Here is a 22165-nt window from a genome sequence, read left to right as displayed (position 1 = left end):
CGTAGAACGTTATCCTTTCGTTGATTACTTAATTCTTTTTCATGGTCGCCTCCCCCTCGGCGATCCTCTCCCGGAGATCCGAATGGGGGACTGTTCCGGAGTGTTTTTCCAATGGAGAGACCATCATGACTCTTTTTCTATTACAGGCCACATGTCCTGTGGATACACGTTACGTGTCTTTAATGCAGTGGTTTCCATTGCCTTCTGCATCCTCATGGCGTTGATCATTGCTGATTCTTCCACCTTTAGGGGCAATTTCCCACCCCTAGGACAAGAGAGTGCCCTGAACCTCTATCCGCTCCTCCGCCCTCTTTGATGAGGTCATTGGCAGAATGAGGGGTGACTTCTTAAGCCGGAAGTCTTCGGACGCCAATGCTGATTATTAATCAAAATCTAAGCAGTGGTGGGATTCGAACCCAGGACCGAAGACTTTTTGATTCTGAATCAAAGACGCTACCCCCTTTTTTTTGTATCTGATCGGGGCGGACGTGGTACGACATCCGATTAAGTTCGTTGATGATCGTTCAACTCAGTTTTTTTATTACAGAGGGTACATAACCCTCTGACCGAACACGCTGAGCTAACGTGCCGGCGTCCTAGACCAACTCAACATACTGTACATTTAATAATCCATTTTTGAACAAACTGATAGTGTCGCCATTGGTATACGGAGGACTCTGAGGAAAAGGCGTTGGAATCTGCTTCAGGCCCATAGTATTTTGGAGGTATGTTGATGAGACGTTTGTAGTGAGGCCCCACTGTGTAGATGAATTATAAGCCTTTTTTAAACATCTGAATTCTATCCACAGTCAAATCCGTTTTACAATGGATATCGAAAAAGGGGAATATTTTTCATTTTTCGACGTTTTGGTGCGACACACTTTGGGACGTCATTGTTGACAAGAGCAATCTAGAGAACAAACTTCTACACTTGAAGAGAGTTTTGGAAGCCAACGGTTATTCTCAACAGCAGATACGTAAAGCAGTATGAACGTCTTAAATCCATGGCTTTCCGATCGTAAGTGGGAAGTCAAAAATAGAACTGATTCTCAGTGAACATAAAGTGGAAATAATTTTCCACCCTCTATCAAAGGCAACAACATTCCTGGATCCCATTAAAATGATTTCAGGCTTTGGAAGCCTGGGATTTACAAGATCCCCTTTGAGTGGAGCCTGTGGTACATCGAAAAGACAACATGTAGAGTTCACGAAAGATGCACGGAACACCGCAGGTACACCCGGATTTTTTTTGTGTCGTCAGAGTTCGGACTGGTTTGATGCAGACCTCCACTTCCTCTCCTGTGTCAGTATCTTCATCTCAGAGTAGCACTTGCAACCTAAGTCCTCAGTTATTTGCTGGAGGTATTCCTACCTCTGTATTCCTCTACAGTTTTTACCCTTACATTTCCCTGTAGTACCATGGAAGTTATTCCGTGATATCTTAGATGTCCTATCCTCCTGTCTGTGACAGGGACTGTCGCGGGGTTGCCGCTAACGAAAACGCGGCGGGACGGACAGGATCAGCCCGCGAGCAAACAAGACGGACGAACGGGAATGGAACGACAAGCACAACGACAGACAAGCGAGCAATACACCAAGATCAACAACAAAATACTAAGCAATGGGATCATAAAGGCAGACTCACGAAATCAAAACAACGCCCACTCGTAACGAGAAGTAAGCACACGCAACACAAACACGATGTCTGTAGGAGAGATGTCAACTGAATCAACGCGAATACCAGACCTCCTCGCTGAGTGAGATGCAGCTGCCTAAATACACTATTGGGTATGTTGCTATTGTCCGCTGGGACCACGTGCTCCACAGTGGCGCCCTCACGTTAGGCTTGGGGCCAGAAGTGCGCGCAGCCATGACTTTCGGTGCGATTACTGCAGCGACTTCTAGTGGTCATCGAGTTCCATGCCGTATGGCCCGGATTCGAAACCCATGGCGCTCAGTACCAGACTGTCCCTTCTTCTTGCCAGTATTTTCCACATATTCCTGTCCTCTCTGATTCTGCGCAGAACCTCCTCATTCCTTAATTAGAATTATATGAATAACTTCAGCTGCTAATAGGCGTTGATATATATCAACGGAGACAGGTGAAAATGTGTGCCTCAACCGGGACTCGAACCCGGGATCTCCTGCTTACATGGCAGACGCTCTATCCATCTGAGCCACCGAGGGCACAGTTCGACTGCAGGGACTATCACTTCCCGCTAGACTCACATTCTCACCTTGTATGTCCACGCACTACTTTTGTAGTGTCCCACCCCACACCCTCATTCCTTATCTTATCAGTCCACCTAATCTTCAACATCCTTGTGTAGCACCACATCTCGAATGGTTGTAGTCTCTTCTTTTCCACTTTTCCCGTATTATATGCTTTCCTACCATAGAGTGCGGTATTCCAAAAGTACATTCTTAGATATTTCTTCCTCAAATTAAGGCTTATGTTTGATACGAGCAAACTTCACTTGGCCAGGAATGCAATTTTCTTCAGTGCTAGTCTGCTTTTTATGTCCTCCTTGCTCCGTCCAACGTAGATTATTTTGCTACCTAGACGTCAGAATTCCTTAACTTCAACTACTTCGTGATCACCTATTACGATGTAAAGTTCCTCGCTATTCTGATTTATGCAACTTCTCATTACTTTCGTATTTCTTTGATTTACTCTGAACATTTTCTGTTCTCATTAGACAGTTCATTTCATGCAACAAATCGTGGAATTCTTCTTCACTTTCACTCTGGATAGCAATGTCATCAGTGAATCTTACATAGATATCCTTTCACCCTGAATTTTAATCTTTCTTTTATCTCTGTTATTGTTTCTTCGAAGTACAGATTGAACAGTAAGAGCACCAAGTTATTTCTCAACCACACATGCAATCATACAACTACAAATACCGTTAGAGTAAATGATAAAGAGATACTAAAATAAAGTATGTACAAGTAAATGAAATAAAAACACCTAACATATTTCATCTTCCCTTCAGTGGTTATAGCGCCATTTTGTCACGTAAGAATAGCATGGCGGATTCGATAGGCTGTAACAAGCATGATACGCAGGTAATACATTTATTCATGGTATATGAAACTAACCGCCAGTGACGTTACTCGGTGTAACAAACATGAGTTGCAAGTGACACATTTAGTCAAGGTATATGTAACGAACTGATGGCGACGTTTCAGTGCATAAGGTCTTTTTCCGTGCCAGTCTGGTAAACCTGCGAATGACCTTCGAGGCTGAGGTCCATTACACTCAACCCAGAGCTAACCATTTTGAGTCCCTGTTACATTGTCATCGCTAAAAGATGAACATCAAGGAGAGGAGAGATGGAGGCGTAAAGTCCCTGATCACCAGAATTTGTGCCTATGTAGTGGATGAAGTCTCAAAGCTCTCTGGAGTGCCTCATGGAATTTAGCCACTGTGAAACTCTTGCTAGTGACCTGTCAGATGGGGGCGTTATACTCAGTGACTCCTTGACGTATTAGAGAGGAATAGGCTACAATCCAGAACTGCGTTTCACTTTCTCTGTGCTCTCATCATGGTACAACACAAACATAACATCATGTTATGCATCATTGATCAGGAGATACACCTAAGGCACAAGACTGGCAGAATGTAAGGGACCATTTTGCGTGCGGAAGAACTTTTCTAGTATGTGACTGACCGTTACACTCGCGAATCCCCCAGCCGAAAGGTCCATTCGACCCTTTCAGCTGTTTCTTTCGTTGCTGGACAATCGACAACGATAGAAGTAGAAAATTCAGTATTTAATTCGGATGGCAGCTATTGGTGCTGTCAAAGCTTTTAGTAGTTTCCTATCATTCTAACACAACGGCACATCCCATACAGAGTGCGCCTGTTCGACGCTGAGATGTACAGTCCATGCTGTCACTGCATACGCTGTAGTTCCCAAGTGGGTACCCCTGCTACATTCAATTGGGTGCCGGCTGCAGTTGATTTGATAGGTTTAAGTGATAATATTTTCCGTCTTTTAGCGTGTGTCGCGTAACTGTAGCCACTCTTGCGCCTTAAAAATTCTACAAGTTATTTATCATTTAACATCATTTAAAAGTGGGCTTCGTCATATAAGAATCAGTTGTTAAATAGTTGATCGCTACTGTAGGTTATTGTATTTCTTCAGTTCACTCTTATGCAATGACCAGAATTGTCAATTAGTGTAATAATTTAACTATACAGTGGCTAGGGACTGTAATCATTGAGCAACACTTCTGGAAACATCCAGAAGCTATACTATCAGTTTCTTGATAAATTAACCTAAGTGTTCTAATTTTTTCCTTCAGTATATTTGTGCCTCTTTCATTCCTGGCGTCGAGCTGTGAATATGTAAGTGGCAATCTCCTGTTACCAGGCCGAAATAGATTACGTTGTAATATTAATGCAGATTCTATTTATTATAAAACACTTTAACCATCCTAGTTTTCTGTGTAATGAATACAGTTCTGCACGTATTTGTCTGTTCGTACTATGACTGCTGGTAGATTGTTGAGTGGTATGAAAACCAGACAATTTACGTGTTCTTTCGTTATTTACTCCTTATTGCAAAAATGGTTCAAATGGCTCTGAGCACTATGGGACTGAACTTCTGAGGTCATCAGTCCACTAGAACTTAGAACTACTTAAACCTAACTAACCTAAGGACGTCTCACACATCCATGCCCGAGGCAGAATTCGAACCTGCGACCGTAGCGGTCGCGCGGTTCCAGACTATAGCGCCTAGAACCGCTTGGCCACCCCGACCGGCCCTTATTACTAGCAGGCCTGTCCTGAGATTAATTTTCAGATCGTTTCCTCACTCTCGCGTACAATTTCAAGTAAGAAATTTGACAAAGTGATTGGTCGTCTACTGCTGAAAATGACGTGATGAATCTGTCTATTCTGTGAGCCTCTAATTGAGATCTTAGACGTGGTGCTGTTGGATTCCTGCACATACATTGGTGCTTTGCCCTTCTAGTAAGCATCATCAGTGAATGATGAGAGCCTTCGGAATGAAATAAAGATCATAAAACAAATAGCTGTAAGTAATGGATATAAACCCACTCTCATAGACAATTTAGTTAAATAAATAAAAACGAAAATTAGTAAAACAACCACCAACATGCTACCTCCTTCCTCGGTAACATCTCCCAAAAAACTGTCAATATCTTCAAGCGACACAAAATAACAATGGCATTGAAAACACACAATAAAATATACCACGGTCTTCCTCATAACGTCGAAATCACTCAAGATAAATTTTCATCCTCTTCCATATATAAAATCATAAGCAGTAAATGTCCAACTCAGTACATACGTCAAACTGGCCATAACTTCCACACCAGATCCAAACAACACATCAACGTTCTCCGATTCAACACGCCACACACATCTGCAGTCGCTTATTATATGAAAAATACAGGATATCATTTGACAACGTAGAAAGAAATTTTGAAATACTACATAAACTAAACAAAGGACACAGAATATCTCTGTGTGAAAAGCTAGAAATCTGTACACAAAAAAAAGAAAACTTGGAGAACATCTGTTCAGTGACAATAATGTAACAAGCTCAACAAAGTACTTAAGGTATGCTCATAATTTACAGTTTGAATGCATATCAATTAATGTAACCACTTCCATTCATCCCTCAATATGTTAAAACTACAATACTTAGGTATAATCTATTGTAATCCTTTTCTATATACGAAATTAATATTGTAATTGATGCATGCATTTACCTGTATTCAAGAGCAGCAGATTAACATTTTTAAAACAAAAGGAAAACATTTATGTATATAACTATTTAATCACTATTTTTGTATCCAATGCTGAGACACATGCATAGTAAAATTTATATGTAGCTACCTAACGTAATATAACTTAGTTGTGCACATGTCAGTGTTCTGGTTCACAAACAAAACATAGTTTTGTAGAAACCTTTTATTCATTATCTCTCTATCCAGTGTAAAAAAAAAAAAAAATCTGTAGCATGTACAACTTCTTCAAAACGACAGAGTAAATGTAATGTACAGTGGAGAGGACATACGTCAGGCAACCTTCAACACTTCTACTTACTGTCTCTGTAAGTACAATTCACTGTCAGAAATTCATGGTTTTTTACCTTCTAAAGTGCATTTTCTAAGTAAATAATTTTTATCTTTAGCAGAATACACAAAATACCCTACACTGCCCTTGATCTGCAACTATGAAAAGACGTCTGCACTCTTCACCGACACCATCCATGTAAATAAACAATTCTCCACCTGAGGCTTATGGTGTGAAGGATCGAAACGCGTAGTGACAAAATAATCATGTGGCTGAGGCAGAAACTATTTTATTTGTGTTGATCAAAGTCGCAGCCTTCATAACGCCGTCCCTTATGGACGAAATATTCGGTTGTATGCCTTGCGGGGCAATTAAAGAAGTTAGAAATTACGAGATAATGAAGGTCATCGCTAGTATCGATTTTAACAACGAATGCAGGAGATCTGGTAAAAAAAGTTATAAGATCTAGAAAACGTGGATAGATACCGAAATTAGAGTACTCCAGGGAAAGAAAATTTGTTAAATAGATAACGATATAATAGCCATCTAGTACTGGCGAATAAAATACAAAATGTTACCTCCAACTATGTGTGGCACGAAATCAATGTCAGTGTCAACAAGCAGTACATTACTATCATAAAAAGACACAAAAGAATGTTATCCAAAACTAGAAACGTGCAGCTGACATCGAACCACATAGACAACAATTCAGGAAAGCAACGTAAATTCTACATCAAAGCTATAAACGCCACTGAAATTGAAATCAATGATGAAGAGCATGACCTACTTATAAAGGTCTGAAATTCAACAGAGGACAACCACTCAACACCATAAATATTAAAGAATTAATTGTAATTAGTAAGAATGCAGTATGTGGCGCTAAATTCGTTAGAAACAGTAAAATTGTTGTAGCAGAAAAGTTAAAAATCTGCTTGGAAAAAAACCGCAAGAGAAACAAAAAAACCACCACCGTTAACGAAAATAAAGCACTCCACACATTAAATACTAAACTGGAAAACCACAAAGCAATTGTCACAAAAGCAGACAAAGGAAATTCAACAATTACAGTATATGAAAATGAATTCATCCAGAAAACCTCAAAGTTCTTTGAAGAAAATAATATCATACAGCTAGAAAAAGACTCTACAAACGGATTTCAAACTGAACTAAGGCGCTCTTCAGAAATACTACCTTTCTGCTTACTGGCAAAGAAAGGCACTATGTACATGCATGAATCCAACAACACCTAGCCTAAGATCTTAACTGCTCACAGAAAACGTAGCTCCGTAAGACCAAACTCCAAGTCAATAAATTACCCTGGGTACAAAATTCTACAGAAACTGAACAAGCCTACAGGATAACTTTGTGTTTTAAAGCAACAACTCGATAAAATATAGCCTCTCATTGGCCAGTGGTATGAAAGACATACACAGTACTTACCAATACCAAATTATTTCTCTGGATGACACAAGTCTGCATACTAACATCAAAATTCATGATGCTTTAGCAGCTATTAAACGACACTTAATAAAAAACAAAATGCTCTCCCTAGCAGAAATCAAAGAATTCATCAACCTTCTGGAACTGGTGTTGAAATATAATGACTTTGATTTTAAAGAAAAAATCTTCAAGCAAAGAAATGGGCTAACTATGGGCAACAGCATATCAGGAACTACAACTGAAATATTTCTCAACCACCTAGAGCACAAACTTTTCACAAAAAAGCCAACATACATTGAAAAAGTGCAGTTCTGCAGAAGATGTAGACGGCACATTTCTGATCACTGATGAGCAAAACAAGGATGATGTCGTAGAAATCCCCCAAACATTTAATAAAATGCGCAAGAATATTAATTTCATTTGTGAGCAGGAAACAAACAAGATAAAAATATGCCTACAGATTTGTAGAAAACCAGCCACTATAGATGTAAACATACATGCTTCCTTATGCCACATCAACATGGACAAGCCAGCAGCTAGCGCTCAATGATCTACAGAGCCATTTTGAGTCAATGTTACATTGTCATCGCTGAAAGATGAACATCAAGGAGAGGATAGATGGAGGCGTAAAGTCCCTGATCACCAGAATTTGTGCCTATGTAGTGGATGAAGTCTCAAAGCTCTCTGGAGTGCCTCATGGAATTTAGCCACTGTGAAACTCTTGCTAGTGACCTGTCAGATGAGGGCGTTATACTCAGTGACTCCTTGACGTATTAGAGAGGAATAGGCTACAATCCAGCACTGCGTTTCACTTTCTCTGTGCTCTCATCATGGTACAACACAAACATAACATCATGTTATGCATCATTGATCAGGAGATACACCTAAGGCACAAGACTGGCAGAATGTAAGGGACCATTTTGCGTGCGGGAAGAACTTTTCTATTATGTGACTCACCGTTACCCTCGCGAATCCCCCAGCCGAAAGGTCCATTCGACCCTTTCAGCTGTTTCTTTCGTTGCTGGACACTCGACAACGATAGAAGTAGAAAATTCAGTATTTAATTCGGATGGCAGCCATTGGTGCTGTCAAAGCTTTTAGTAGTTTCCTATCATTCTAACACAACGGCACATCCCATACAGAGTGCGCCTGTTCGACGCTGAGATGTACAGTCCATGCTGTCACTGTATACGCTGTAGTTCCTAAGTGGGTACCCCTGCTACATTCAATTGGGTGCCGGCTGCAGTTGATTGAAGTTACTGTCAGCTTTGATAGGTTCAAGTGATAATATTTTCCGTCTTTTAGCGTGTGTCGCGTAACTGTAGCCACTCTTGCGTCTTAGAAATTCTACAAGTTATTTACATTTAACATCATTTAAAAGTGGGCTTCGTCATATAAGAATCAGTTGTTAAATAGTCGATCGCTACTGTAGGTTATTGTATTTCTTCAGTTCTCTCTTATGAAATGACCAGAATTGTCAATTAGTGTAATAATTTAACTACACTCCTGGAAATTGAAATAAGAACACCGTGAATTCATTGCCCCAGGAAGGGGAAACTTTATTGACACATTCCTGGGGTCAGATACATCACATGATCACACTGACAGAAACACAGGCACATAGACACAGGCAACAGAGCATGCACAATGTCGGCACTAGTACAGTGTATATCCACCTTTCGCAGCAATGCAGGCTGCTATTCTCCCATGGAGACGATCGTAGAGATGCTGGATGTAGCCCTGTGGAACGGCTTGCCATGCCATTTCCACCTGGCGCCTCAGCTGGACCAGCGTTCGTGCTGGACGTGCAGACCGCGTGAGACGACGCTTCATCCAGTCCCAAACATGCTCAATGGGGGACAGATCCGGAGATCTTGCTGGCCAGGGTAGTTGACTCACACCTTTTAGAGCACGTTGGGTGGCACGGGATACATGCGGACGTGCATTGTCCTGTTGAAACAGCAAGTTCCCTTGCCGGTCTAGGAATGGTAGAACGATGGGTTCGATGACGGTTTGGATGTACCGTGCACTATTCAGTGTCCCCTCGACGATCACCAGTGGTGTACGGAGAGTGTAGGAGATCGCTCCCCACACCATGATGCCGGGTGTTGGCCCTGTGTGCCTCGGTCGTATGCAGTCCTGATTGTGGCGCTCACCTGCACGGCGCCAAACACGCATACGACCATCATTGGCACCAAGGCAGAAGCGACTCTCATCGCTGAAGACGACACGTCTCCATTCGTTCCTCCATTCACGCCTGTCGCGACACCACTGGAGGCGGGCTGCACGATGTTGGGGCGTGAGCGGAAGACGGCCTAACGGTGTGCGGGACCGTAGCCCAGCTTCATGGAGACGGTTGCGAATGGTCCTCGCCGATACTCCAGGAGCAACAGTGTCCCTAATTTGCTGGGAAGTGGCGGTGCGGTCCCCTACGGCACTGCGTAGGATCCTACGGTCTTGGCGTGCATCCGTGCGTCGCTGCGGTCCGGTCCGAGGTCGACGGGCACGTGTACCTTCCGCCGACCACTGGCGACAACATCGATGTACTGTGGAGACCTCACTCCCCACGTGTTGAGCAATTCGGCGGTACGTCCACCCAGCCTCCCGCATGCCCACTATACGCCCTCGCTCAAAGTCCGTCAACTGCACATACGGTTCACGTCCACGCTGTCGCGGCATGCTACCAGTGTTAAAGACTGCGATGGAGCTCCGTATGCCACGGCAAACTGGCTGACACTGACGGCGGCGGTGCACAAATGCTGCGCAGCTAGCGCCATTCGACAGCCAACACCGCGGTTCCTAGTGTGTCCGCTGTGCCGTGCGTGTGGTCATTGCTTGTACAGCCCTCTCGCAGTGTCCGGAGCAAGTATGGTGGGTCTGACACACCGGTGTCAATGTGTTCTTTTTTCCATTTCCAGGAGTGTATACAGTGGCTAGGGACTGTAATCATTGAGCAACACTTCTGGAAACATCCAGAAGCTATACTACCAGTTTCTTGATAAATTAACCTAAGTGTTGTAATTTTTTCCTTCAATATATTTGTGCCTTTTTCATTCCTGGTGTCGAGTTGTGAATATGTAAGTGGCAATCTCCTGTTACCAGGCCGAAATAGATTACGTTGTAATATTAATGCAGATTCTATTTATTATAAAACGGTTTAACCATCCTAGTTTTCTGTGTAATGAATACAGTTCTGCACGTATTTGTCTGTTCGTACTATGACTGCTGGTAGATTGTTGAGTGGTATGAAAACCAGACACTTTACGTGTTCTTTCGTTATTTACTCCTTATTGCAAAAATGGTTCAAATGGCTCTGAGCACTATGGGACTGAACTTCTAAGGTCATCAGTCCCCTAGAACTGAGAACTACTTAAACCTAACTAACCTAAGGACGTCACACTCATCCACGCCCGAGGCAGGATTCGAACCTGCGACCGTAACGGTCGCGCGGTTCCAGACTATAGCGCCTAGAACCGCTTGGCCACCCCGTCCGGCCCTTATTACAAGCAGGTCTGTCCTGAGATTAATTTTCAGATCGTTTCCTCACTCTCGCGTACAATTTCAAGTAAGAAATTTGACAAAGTGATTGGTCGTCTACTGCTGAAAATGACGTGATGAATCTGTCTATTCTGTGAGCCTCTAATTGTTATCTTAGACGTGGTGCTGTTGGATTCCTGCACATACATTGGTGCTTTGCCCTTCTAGTAAGCATCATCAGTGAATGATGAGAGCCTTCGAAATGAAATAAAGATCATAAAACAAATAGCTGTAAGTAATGGATATAAACCCACTCTCATAGACAATTTAGTTAAATAAATAAAAACGAAAATTAGTAAAACAACCACCAACATGCTACCTCCTTCCTCGGTAAAATCTCCCAAAAAACTGTCAATATCTTCAAGCGACACAAAATAACAATGGCATTGCAAACACACAATAAAATATACGACGGTCTTCCTCATAACGTCGAAATCGCTCAAGATAAATTTTCATCCTCTTCCATATATAAAATCATAAGCAGTAAATGTCCAACTCAGTACATACGTCAAACTGGCCATAACTTCCACACCAAATCCAAACAACACATCAACGCCCTCCGATACAACACGCCACACAAATCTGCAGTCGCTCATTATATGAGAAATACAGGATATCCATTTGACAACGTAGAAAGAAATTTTGAAATACTACATAAACTAAACAAAGGACACAGAATATCTCTGTGTGAAAAACTAGAAATCTGTACACAAAAAAAAGAAAACTTGGAGAACATCTGTTCAGTGACAATACTGTAACAAGCTCAACAAAGTACTTAAGGTATGCTCATAATTTACAGTTTGAATGCACATCAATTAATGTAACCACTTGCATTCATCCCTCAATATGTTAAACCTACAATACGTAGGTATAATCTATTGTAATCCTTTTATATATACGAAATTAACATTGTAATTTATGCATGCATTTACCTGTATTCAAGAGCAGCAGATTAACATTTTTAAAACGAAAGGAAAACATTTATGTGTATAACTATTTAATCACTATTTTTGTATCCAATGCTGCGACACATTCATAGTAAAATTTATATGTAGCTACCTAACGTAATATAACTTAGTTGTGCACATGTCAGTGTTCTGGTTCACAAACAAAATATAGTTTTGTAGAAACCTTTTATTCATTATCTCTCTATCCAGTGTAAAAAAAAAAAAATCTGTAGCATGTACAACTTCTTCAAAACGACAGAGTAAATGTAATGTGCAGTGGAGAGGACATACGTCAGGCAACCTTCAACATTTCTACTTACTGTCTCTGTAAGTACAATTCACTGTCAGAAATTCATGGTTTTTTATCTTCTAAAGTGCATTTTCTAAGTAAATAATTTTTATCTTTAGCAGAAGACACAAAATACCCTACACTGCCCTTGATCTGCAACTATGAAAAGACGTCTGCACTCTTCACCGACACCATCCATGTAAATAAACAATTCTCCACCTGAGGCTTATGGTGTGAAGGATCGAAACGCGTAGTGACAAAATAATCATGTGGCTGAGGCAGAAACTGTTTTATTTGTGTTGATCAAAGTCGCAGCCCTCATAACGCCGTCCCTTATGGACGAAATATTCGGTTGTATGCCTTGCGGGGCAATTAAAGAAGTTAGAAATTACGAGATAATTAAGGTCATCGCTAGTATTGATTTTAACAACGAATGCAGGAGATCTGTTAAAAAATGTTATAAGATCTAGAAAACGTGGATAGATACCGAAATTAGAGTACTCCAGGGAAAGAAAGATTTGTTAAATAGATAACGATATAATAGCCATCTAGTACTGGCGAATAAAATACAAAATGTTACCTCCAACTATGTGTGGCACGAAATCAATGTCAGTGTCGACAAGCAGTACATTACTATCATAAAAAGACACAAAAGAATGTTATCCAAAACTAGAAACGTGCAGCTGACATCGAACCACATAAACAACAATTCAGGAAAGCAACGTAAATTCTACATCAAAGCTATAAACGCCACTGAAATTGAAATCAATGATGAAGAGCATGACCTACTTATAAAGGTCTGAAATTCAACAGAGGACAACCACTCAACACCATAAATATTAAAGAATTAATTTTAATTAGTAAGAATGCAGTACGTGACGCTAAATTCGTTAGAAACAGTAAAACTGTTGTAGCAGAAAAGTTAAAAATCTGCTTGGAAAAAAACCGCAAGAGAAACAAAAAAACCACCACCGTTAACGAAAATAAAGCACTCCACACATTAAATACTAAACTGGAAAACCACAAAGCAATTGTCACAAAAGCAGACAAAGGAAATTCAACAATTACAGTTTATGAAAATGAATTCGTCCAGAAAACCTCAAAGTTCTTTGAAGAAAATAATATCATACAGCTAGAAAAAGACCCTACAAACGGATTTCAAACTGAACTAAGGCGCTCTTCAGAAATACTAACTTTCTGCTTACTGACAAAGAAAGGCATTACGTACATGCATGAATCCAACAACACCTAGCCTAAGATCTTAACTGCTCACAGAAAACGTGGTTCCGTAAGACCAAACTCCTAGTCAATAAATTACCCTGGGTACAAAATTCTACAGAAACTGAACAAGCCTACAGGATAACTTTGTGTTTTAAAGCAACAACTCGATAAAATATAGCCTCTCATTGGCCAGTGGTATGAAAGACATACACAGTACTTACCAATACCAAATTATTTCTCTGGATGACACAAGTCTGCATACTAACATCAAAATTCATGATGCTTTAGCAGCTATTAAAAGACACTTAATAAAAAACAAAATGCTCTCCCTAGCAGAAATCAAAGAATTCATCAACCTTCTGGAACTGGTGTTGAAATATAATGTTTTTGGTTTTAAAGAAAAAATCTTCAAGCAAAGAAATGGGCTAACTATGGGCAACAGCATATCAGGAACTACAACTGAAATTTTTCTCAACCACCTAGGGCACTAACTTTTCACAAAAAAGCCAACATACATTGAAAAAGTGCAGTTCTGCAGAAGATGTAGACGGCACATTTCTGATCACTGATGAGCAAAACAAGGATGATGTCGTAGAAATCCCCCAAACATTTAATAAAATGCGCAAGAATATTAATTTCATTTGTGAGCGGGAAACAAACAAGATAAAAATATGCCTACAGATTTATAGAAAACCAGCCACTCTAGACGTAAACATACAAGCTTCCTTATGCCACAACAACATGGACAAGCTAGCAGCTAGCGCTCAATGATCTACAGAGCTCTAAAATTCCCACTGAGTGAAGAGAGCCTCTAGAATGAAATAAACATCATAAAACAAACAGCTGTACCTAATGGATTTAAACCCGTACTAATACACAATTTAGTTCAAAAAAATGAAAAATAAAATGAAAAAATAATCACCCAGAGAGTGCAGCATGCATCCCCTTTCCCAGTAACAGCTCCCAAAAAATTGTCACAAAATAAGAATAGCATTCCAAACAAACAATAAAATATGCCGACGGCTTTTCTCACAACTTAAAAAGCAATGAAGATGAATTTTCATCCTCTGGCTTCTTTAAATCTATATTTAGTAAACGCCCAGCTGAGTATATAGATCCAACAGGCTGTAGCTTCCACACGATATTAAAAGAACACATCAGTACCTTCTGATAGAACACACCACAAAAAGCTGCAGTAGCCTCCCCTATAAGAGATACAGGACATCCATTTGACAATGTAGAAGGGAACACTGAACAAAGAAGACAGAATAGCTCTGTATGAAGAACTAGACATTTATATACACAGAAAAAAAGCTTGGAGAACAACTGCTCTATGCTAATAGCGAAACAGGCTCAACCAGCTTTTTCACAAGCTTTGACAAATTATTTAATATATTCTCATAATTTGCAATTTCAATGCACAGCAATTAATGTAATCACTCCCATTCATCCCTCAATAAGTTCAACCTACAAAACACAGGTATGATCTGTTGCAATCGTTTTATATGTAAGGAATTAACATAATAACTGGAGTGTACACTTATCTGTACTCAAGAGCACTCTATTAACATTTTTCAAACATAAGTATTTAATCATTATTTTTGTATCCAATGCTGCAGTACAATCACATTAAAAACGTGTAAGTATAGCACTGAATTGTGCATGTGTCAGTATTCGTGTGCAGCACATTCATATACTTAAAAAAAGCAATCATATTTTTGTAGAAAGTATTTAATCTTGTATCTCTGTATCCAATGTAAACAACCATATCTGCAACACGTACAACTTCTTTGAAACGGCAGTGTAAATGTAATATGCAGTGGAGATGACATACATCAGGCAACAGTAAGCAGACATTTTAAATCACAATCGTTTCTGTAAGTACAATACACTTTCGGAAGTTCATGTTTTTTAACATCTAAAGTGCCTTTTCCAAATCAATGATCTTTATCATTAGCCAAAGACACGAAATACCGTACACTGCCGTTGGTCTGTGACTGTGAAAAGATATCTGTACTCTTCACCAGCACCACCTACGTAAATAAGCAGTTCTCCTACTGAAGATGGTGGTGTGAACCATCGAAACGTCTATTGTCGTTATAAGCAATTGAATGAGGCAGAAGCTCTTTTATTTGCATGGGAAAGATATAAAATATCTGGAGACCATTAGCGAATCGGAATATTTTCGAAAATTACTGAAAATAGATTTCGAAACGTGCAGTGTGATGTAAAGCCCCTACGGTGTGTTATTAGTCCCTCTAAATACTGTCGCGGGGCTTGAGAGAAGATAAGTCTGTGGGGATAATGCAAGTCAACTGCTCTGATCACTGTTTAGAGACAACAGAGGGAGCTGTCGGTTAGTAATATGAGATTTAGTACAGTCATAAACCTCATTACTATACAAGAACGTGTGGCCACACACACCATCAAGTACTATTTTCTCCCGACATACGTGAGAGGTTATACTAATTCTAGGTCACCGGCAAAGATACGAGCCACTGGGAACTTAAAGTGTGGGGAAAGGTCACGACGAGTTATGATCAAATGTTGTAGCGCAAAGATTTCCCTTTTGCACTGATGAAAAGAGAAATCATAGATTAGAAATGGCACAAAGTACCACATGAATAAAACATCTCTGAGTACGGTTACCATACATCCTCTATTCCCATACACGTCCTCTTTTTGAGGCAAGAAACCTGTTCGGGAGGATTTTATAAATATGTACAAATTATTCTCTTTTTCAGGCTAAGAGAAAAAAAATGCAACTTTTGAACTAAGGAACTCAACCGTTGCAGTAATTAATCGCATATGTATGCAACTGTAATACTTTTGACAGAAAATCTATCTTTGATTTGGTAAGTTTATTTTTGTCTCTTTGGCGTGTGTTCAACCGGTAGTTGTTAGTCTTTTGCGTTAAATTACGTGACAAACTTAAATACCGAGTGCCGAACAGGAAGTCAGTACTAAATAATGTGCTTATGGGGAAATACAAGTCATTCAAATAAGGAAGGAAAGAACATGAGACAGAATGTTTGATTTGCGCTGCTGGAACATCCATATCGGTTGCTAATGAAGGGAAGTCGTGTAAGTATCGTAAAGGTTAAAACTGGATCGCATTAAGCGACTTAAATGAAATGCACACCTAATAAAAAACCTGACACTAAAGCCATACACATAAAGGACACATTAACAACTCTTGGTATTCACGACAAATTTGTAACTTTTGCTTATGATAATGCTAACGCTAGTTTTGTTGGAATAGGAGCAAATGCAGCGAACAATGTGTTCATCCATTTAAAAAGGTTATTAAATTCAAAATTGGTAGGAATGGGTTGTCCAGCACACATTCTGCAGAATGGCATCCAACATGGTTTTGATATACTGACGCAATTGTTCTGAAAACATTTAACTACATTTGCATTAATAGAGTGGAGTTGACATTGAGACCACACAAAAACTGGGTGGTTACCTGTATTTCATTGTTCTGAAAGGTTGATTCATTTGTTCCCAGCATTAAACTGTTACATTTTTCTGATATTCCTTTGGTGCTTAAAAGATTTTTAAGGATGAACGAAGTGAAGCTAGTTGTTGTTCAATCAATCGTTTATGTCAGCTTTCAATAATACTATACTGTACCTGGAGAAATAATTAAATCCTGTGCCTTTTAACTTTGGCAAACAGATGACAGTTGTATACAGTTTTGTTATCGAATAACTCAAAAATGGTTGGCTCAGTATTAAGAATTCAGACGATTCAAGTTGATGCAGCTTTCACGGATTGCTGTTTGGGAGGATGTTGAAAATTGCGTCATATATTTCAACAAACAAACAAATGTAAGCGTTCAGAATGTAATTTTTACTCTGCAGTGGAGTGTGCGCTGATATGAAACTTCTTCGAAGATTATAACAGTGTGCCACACCTAGCCTCGAACTCAGGATCTTTCCCTCTCGAAGGCATGTGCTCCAGCACCTGAGTAACCAAGCAAGACTCACACGCTGTCCCCACAGCTTTAATTCGACCAGTACCTCGTCTCCTACCTTCCAAACTTCACAGAAGCTCTCCTGCGAAACTTGCAGAACTAGCGCTCCTGGAAGAAAGGATATTCTGGAGACATGGGTTTGCTACAACCTGGGGAATGTTTCCAAAATGTAATTTTCACTCTGCAGTGGAGTGTGCGCTGATATGAAACTTCCTGGCAGATAGAACTGTGTGCTGGAACAATGAAATTTTCATTCTGGAGACATCCTTCAGGCTGTAGCAAAGCCTGGTCTCCGCAATATCCCTTCTTCCAGGAGTGCTAGTTCTGTAAGTTTCGTAGGAGAGCTTCTGTGATGTTTGGAAGGTAGGAGACGAGGTACCGCCTGGAGTAAAGCTGTGGGGACAGGGCGTAACTCGCGCTTGGGTAGCTCAGATGGAGCCGGCGCAGTAGCTCAGCGTGTTCGGTCAGAGAGCTGCGTGCCCTCTGTAATAAAAAACGAATATATCAACGCTGAACTTGAAGGGTATCAAGGGATGTCCGCGCCGAAAAAATGCAATAAAAAAAACGATCAAAATAAGTATTAAAAAAAGGAAAAGATGGTGGAGCACTTGCATGCCACAAGAAAAGTCCCGAGTTCGAGTCTCGGTCTGGCACACAGTCTTCCTCTGCCAGGAAGTTTCAAATGTAAGCGTTAGCGATACATTGTGCACTTGCAAGTTTTGTAATTTTATAATATATTTGGAAGACCATCAAAGGAAACAAAAAGGTAAAAATTGTGGTGCACACCATCCTTCAGCTCCTGGGTGATTTTGTCAATCAGTCATTTATGTGTTGTTTGTTATTCTGAGCCTTTTTTTTGCTTGCTGCCATTTACTTGCTGACCCACCCTCTGATTGCTTATGGTGGGTCTGTAAGAGCCTCTCGGCCCCTGTGACCGGGTTCGGGGCCCGAGGTGGCTCTGTGATACCACCCCGGCTCCCGCCTCCACTCACACCGCTGCTCGTGTCCCACCACATAGAGGCTGGCTGTTTTCGCTTTATGTTTTCGTTTTCTGAACTGCTGTAAACCGTAGTATTCTTTTTTTCTATATCTTATCATAATGCGAACATGGAATGGTTCCTTTCTCTTGTAAACAGACAGTAGGCCAAGGACAGGAACAGTTTGAAAATAGCAAAAATAAAAGGTTTTATGTGTGTGCAGTACAATTTCAAACACTTTAACTGCCTCAGCCATTACGAATGCCTGTTGGGAAACAAAAAAACTGTCAATAGAGATTTTTCCATCATGGAAATATTCGTGGCATAAAAGCGAAAAAGACAATAGTAAGAAAGTCGAGTGTACTGATGGTCAAATTACTGTATATTTAGTCTTACAATAACTACGGAAAGTCACTGTTTTAGTAAGGGTGATTTTACAAATGTTGTTTTTAAGTTGTACATCACATGATTTTATCGATAAAGTAAATCCTCTTTTTTGTATCCACTATTCTCTTTTTATGATGAACGTATTTTAACCCTATGAGTGCGGCACGTAAATATGTAGTGCAGCTAGTTTTGATACTCAGTGTCCTCCTGCTCCTAAGCTACGCAAATAAACACCCAGTGACATCAAAGGGCTGTTTAAAAATTGTGTACTAGTGGTAAAAACTGACTAATCTAGGGTCCTCACTAAGTCACACCAGCTGCAGTCCAAAGGATAGCTGAACAGCCCTCCAACTGCTTCACATCAAACAGCTTAAGCCTTATTGTCACAAAGAGGGACGTTACGCAACTTCAAAAAAATAAAAATGAAATGCTAATATTAAAAATAGACAATAATTGTTTTTTAACCAAATGAAACACTGTGTGTAAAATTCCCTGATGTCCAATCTGATAACAAGCTGAACTGGAGTCAACACATAAAAGTCATCGAAAAAGGGTGATTTCACATGTTTTGCAGTTAGCAACATCTCGGTGATAATTTTATCATCAGGCTGCTGACTTACGTTGTTCACGCAAAATCACCTTTGGCTCATGGAACTGTCCTCTTGCTTAGTTCAGCAAATGTAACGAATTTACTCATTCATCATATAACTTTAAATGTCACTTGGTGAGTGGGGCAGCCACGGCAGTAGAAATCTATTCGAGCACGGAAGCTATTGCGTTTATTGACTTATTCAAATAGATTCAAACTACGAGGATGTTCCACAATTCCTAATCAAGACTTTTAAGGGTTGTAGACGGGACTTCTTAGATAAAGCTCTTATGAGGAAGCCTTGTCCGCGAAGGAGAAGGTCCAAATATGGGCAGTGGTCTATATATAGGCTAGGAGGACTGGGGGCGCAGCAAGTGCTGCCACCTGGCCGTGGCGCGTGTAAGTCTGTCCGTCAGTTTGGCTGCAGTGAAGTTTGCGCGTGGAAACCTCGATTCTGTGGACTGCACTCAATCGTCAGGTATGGTTCAAATGGCTCTGAGCACTATGGGAATTAACTTCTGTGGTAATCAGTCCCCTAGAACTTAGAACTACTTAAACCTAACTAACCTAAGGACATCACACATCCATGCCAGAAGCAGGATTCGAACCTGCGACCATAGCGGTCACGCGGTTCCAGACTGAAGCGCCTTTAACCGCACGGCCACACCGGCCGGCAATCGACAGGTATGATCATAACAGTTTTCTTTAGTATTTGACTGAGCTCCAGACGCTGTTCGTTCGACGAACTGTATACGTTAAAGTGTCTGTTTCCCAGTTTCCATTGTTCTGTCTGTATTTCGTAATGACTGTTAGAGTGATTTTGCAAGAACCATAGTTGTTCCAAATATGGGCTACCATGTAGGGACTAATTATGGGCTAGCCCATATTTTAACCAATTTTTATTCTTTTAATTTTAGTTTAAATCTACTCAAGATTTGTTTCTCAGGATGCCCCGTAACAAGCCTAAATACTAGGCCAAGGGTATACGTGGGACCCTTTGGAGACGTCTGAAGTTATCTCTGCTGTGAGGACGAAGAAAAGGGGAGCACTAACGTCTGCAAAAGTATATGATGTACCTCGCTCTGCCCTGCAGCCATTAAGTAAGATCTCACTCCAACCACTGCTAACAGTGCTAAGCTAGGTATATCTTCTGTTTTGGGACTACGTCTGGAAGGAGAACTTGTTTCTTGCTTGTTGACTATGGAACAAAAGCTTTTTGGCTACACTTTCTGCTATTTGAAACGAATGGCGTTTGTTTAAGGAGAGAGGAATGGCATTAATGCACCTTTTACCACTAACGCATCTGGTAAGAGTCGGGCGGATCTTTTTCTGAATTGCCTTTCATCTCGCCCGCCGATCGACCCTCAGCCAGGATCGTCACTTAACGGATAACACAGAACCTACAACGTTAAAACTACCAACAAATTTACATTATCCTCTCCTCAGCCAGAAACGTTTTCTGAATTTCGTCTGGTCATTCCTTCCACATCACATTCACACCAGGAAACGTCGACTCCTGCTGTCCCTTCTGACATTTCCCCGCCTCCCATAATTACAAAGAAAATAAGCAATAGAGGACGTAAATCTGCAGCAGCTCGTTTTATTACAAGATCACCGTACACAGAACAGCTCACAAGTTCCTTGGACATCTCACTGAAGAGGAGAAGACAGCTAACTATCCCCGATTAAAAATTGAAGCAGTTCAAAAATCAAATAAAGAAAGCAAAAGAAAATGAATCTGCGGAAGAAAAAGAAAGCAGACCCGTCTTCTTCTACAAATGTCCGCCCCCGGTAGCAGAGTGGCCAGCACGACAGAATGTCAGTCTGAAGGGGCCGCGTTTGACTCCCGGATTGGTCGGAGATTTTTCTCCGCTGAGGGACTGGTGTAATGTTGTCCTGATCATTATCATTTCATCCCCATCGACGCGGAAGCCGCCGAAGTGGCGTCAAATAGAAAGACTTGCACCAGGCGAACGGTCTACCCGACGGGAGGCCCTACTCACACGACATTTACTTTTACGTCTGACGAATTATCTAATGAGGATGAGCATACCCTAGACGACGAGGAAAGTGATTTCGAGCTTTCTGAAGAACGCACACTTTTTCTGTATTTTCTGCGAAAGACATTTTCAGTGGGCGCCAACGTTAGACAATAGAGTTTACATTTGTGCTTACTGGAAACAAACTTGCACGCCAACCTTGTTTTTAAATAATTTTTTCCTTTATGTCAAAGGTAGCCCACATTTGGACCCAAACAACAAATCGACGTTTTTGTATTTGTTTTTTAATAAGTTATTTAAATTAAGAAGAATGTTTTTTAAATTGTTTGGTGCCCCATAGCTTTGAATGGCACATGTTATTGTACCATCCCACGGTTTCTTCAACAATTTAATCATCAAAAGCAAAATGTTACTGTCTAAAAACCTTAGCTAGCATATATTTGGACCTTTCCCTCTACTGAAGCTCGGATCATTTTCAAATTTCCCGCTTCGCAGCAGCCACAACGTGGAAAATGTGACAGACGCGTGTGCTCTACAGGAGTGTCTAGCACGGACAACGTTTCGAGTGCTCGTCGGAGGGTTTTCTTCTGCGTGACGAAGGACGCCGTCTTCGTAGTGCGGCGCGTCCGTGGAGCACCACAGTCAACCCTACTAGATGCGAACGTGCCAGTTCGTGTCAGTCGTTGTTGTAGTCTAATGAAAATGTACACGGCGAATGCCGACGGCGCCGTCTTCTGAGGTTGTACT

General features: G+C 40.7%; 1 non-coding gene across 1 annotated transcript; it reads right to left on the bottom strand.

Moving 5' to 3' along the window:
• Positions 1-2113: 2113 nt before the first annotated feature.
• Trnat-ugu (transfer RNA threonine (anticodon UGU)) lies at positions 2114-2188 on the bottom strand. The gene has a single exon. It is a non-coding gene; the product is annotated as a tRNA-Thr (tRNA).
• Positions 2189-22165: the final 19977 nt, after the last annotated feature.

Source organism: Schistocerca serialis, chromosome 1, assembly GCF_023864345.2.
Source record: "Schistocerca serialis cubense isolate TAMUIC-IGC-003099 chromosome 1, iqSchSeri2.2, whole genome shotgun sequence".
Classification (NCBI taxonomy): domain Eukaryota; kingdom Metazoa; phylum Arthropoda; class Insecta; order Orthoptera; family Acrididae; genus Schistocerca; species Schistocerca serialis.
Note: the sequence above shows the minus strand (reverse complement) of the source record. Positions and strands in the feature narration are given on the sequence as shown.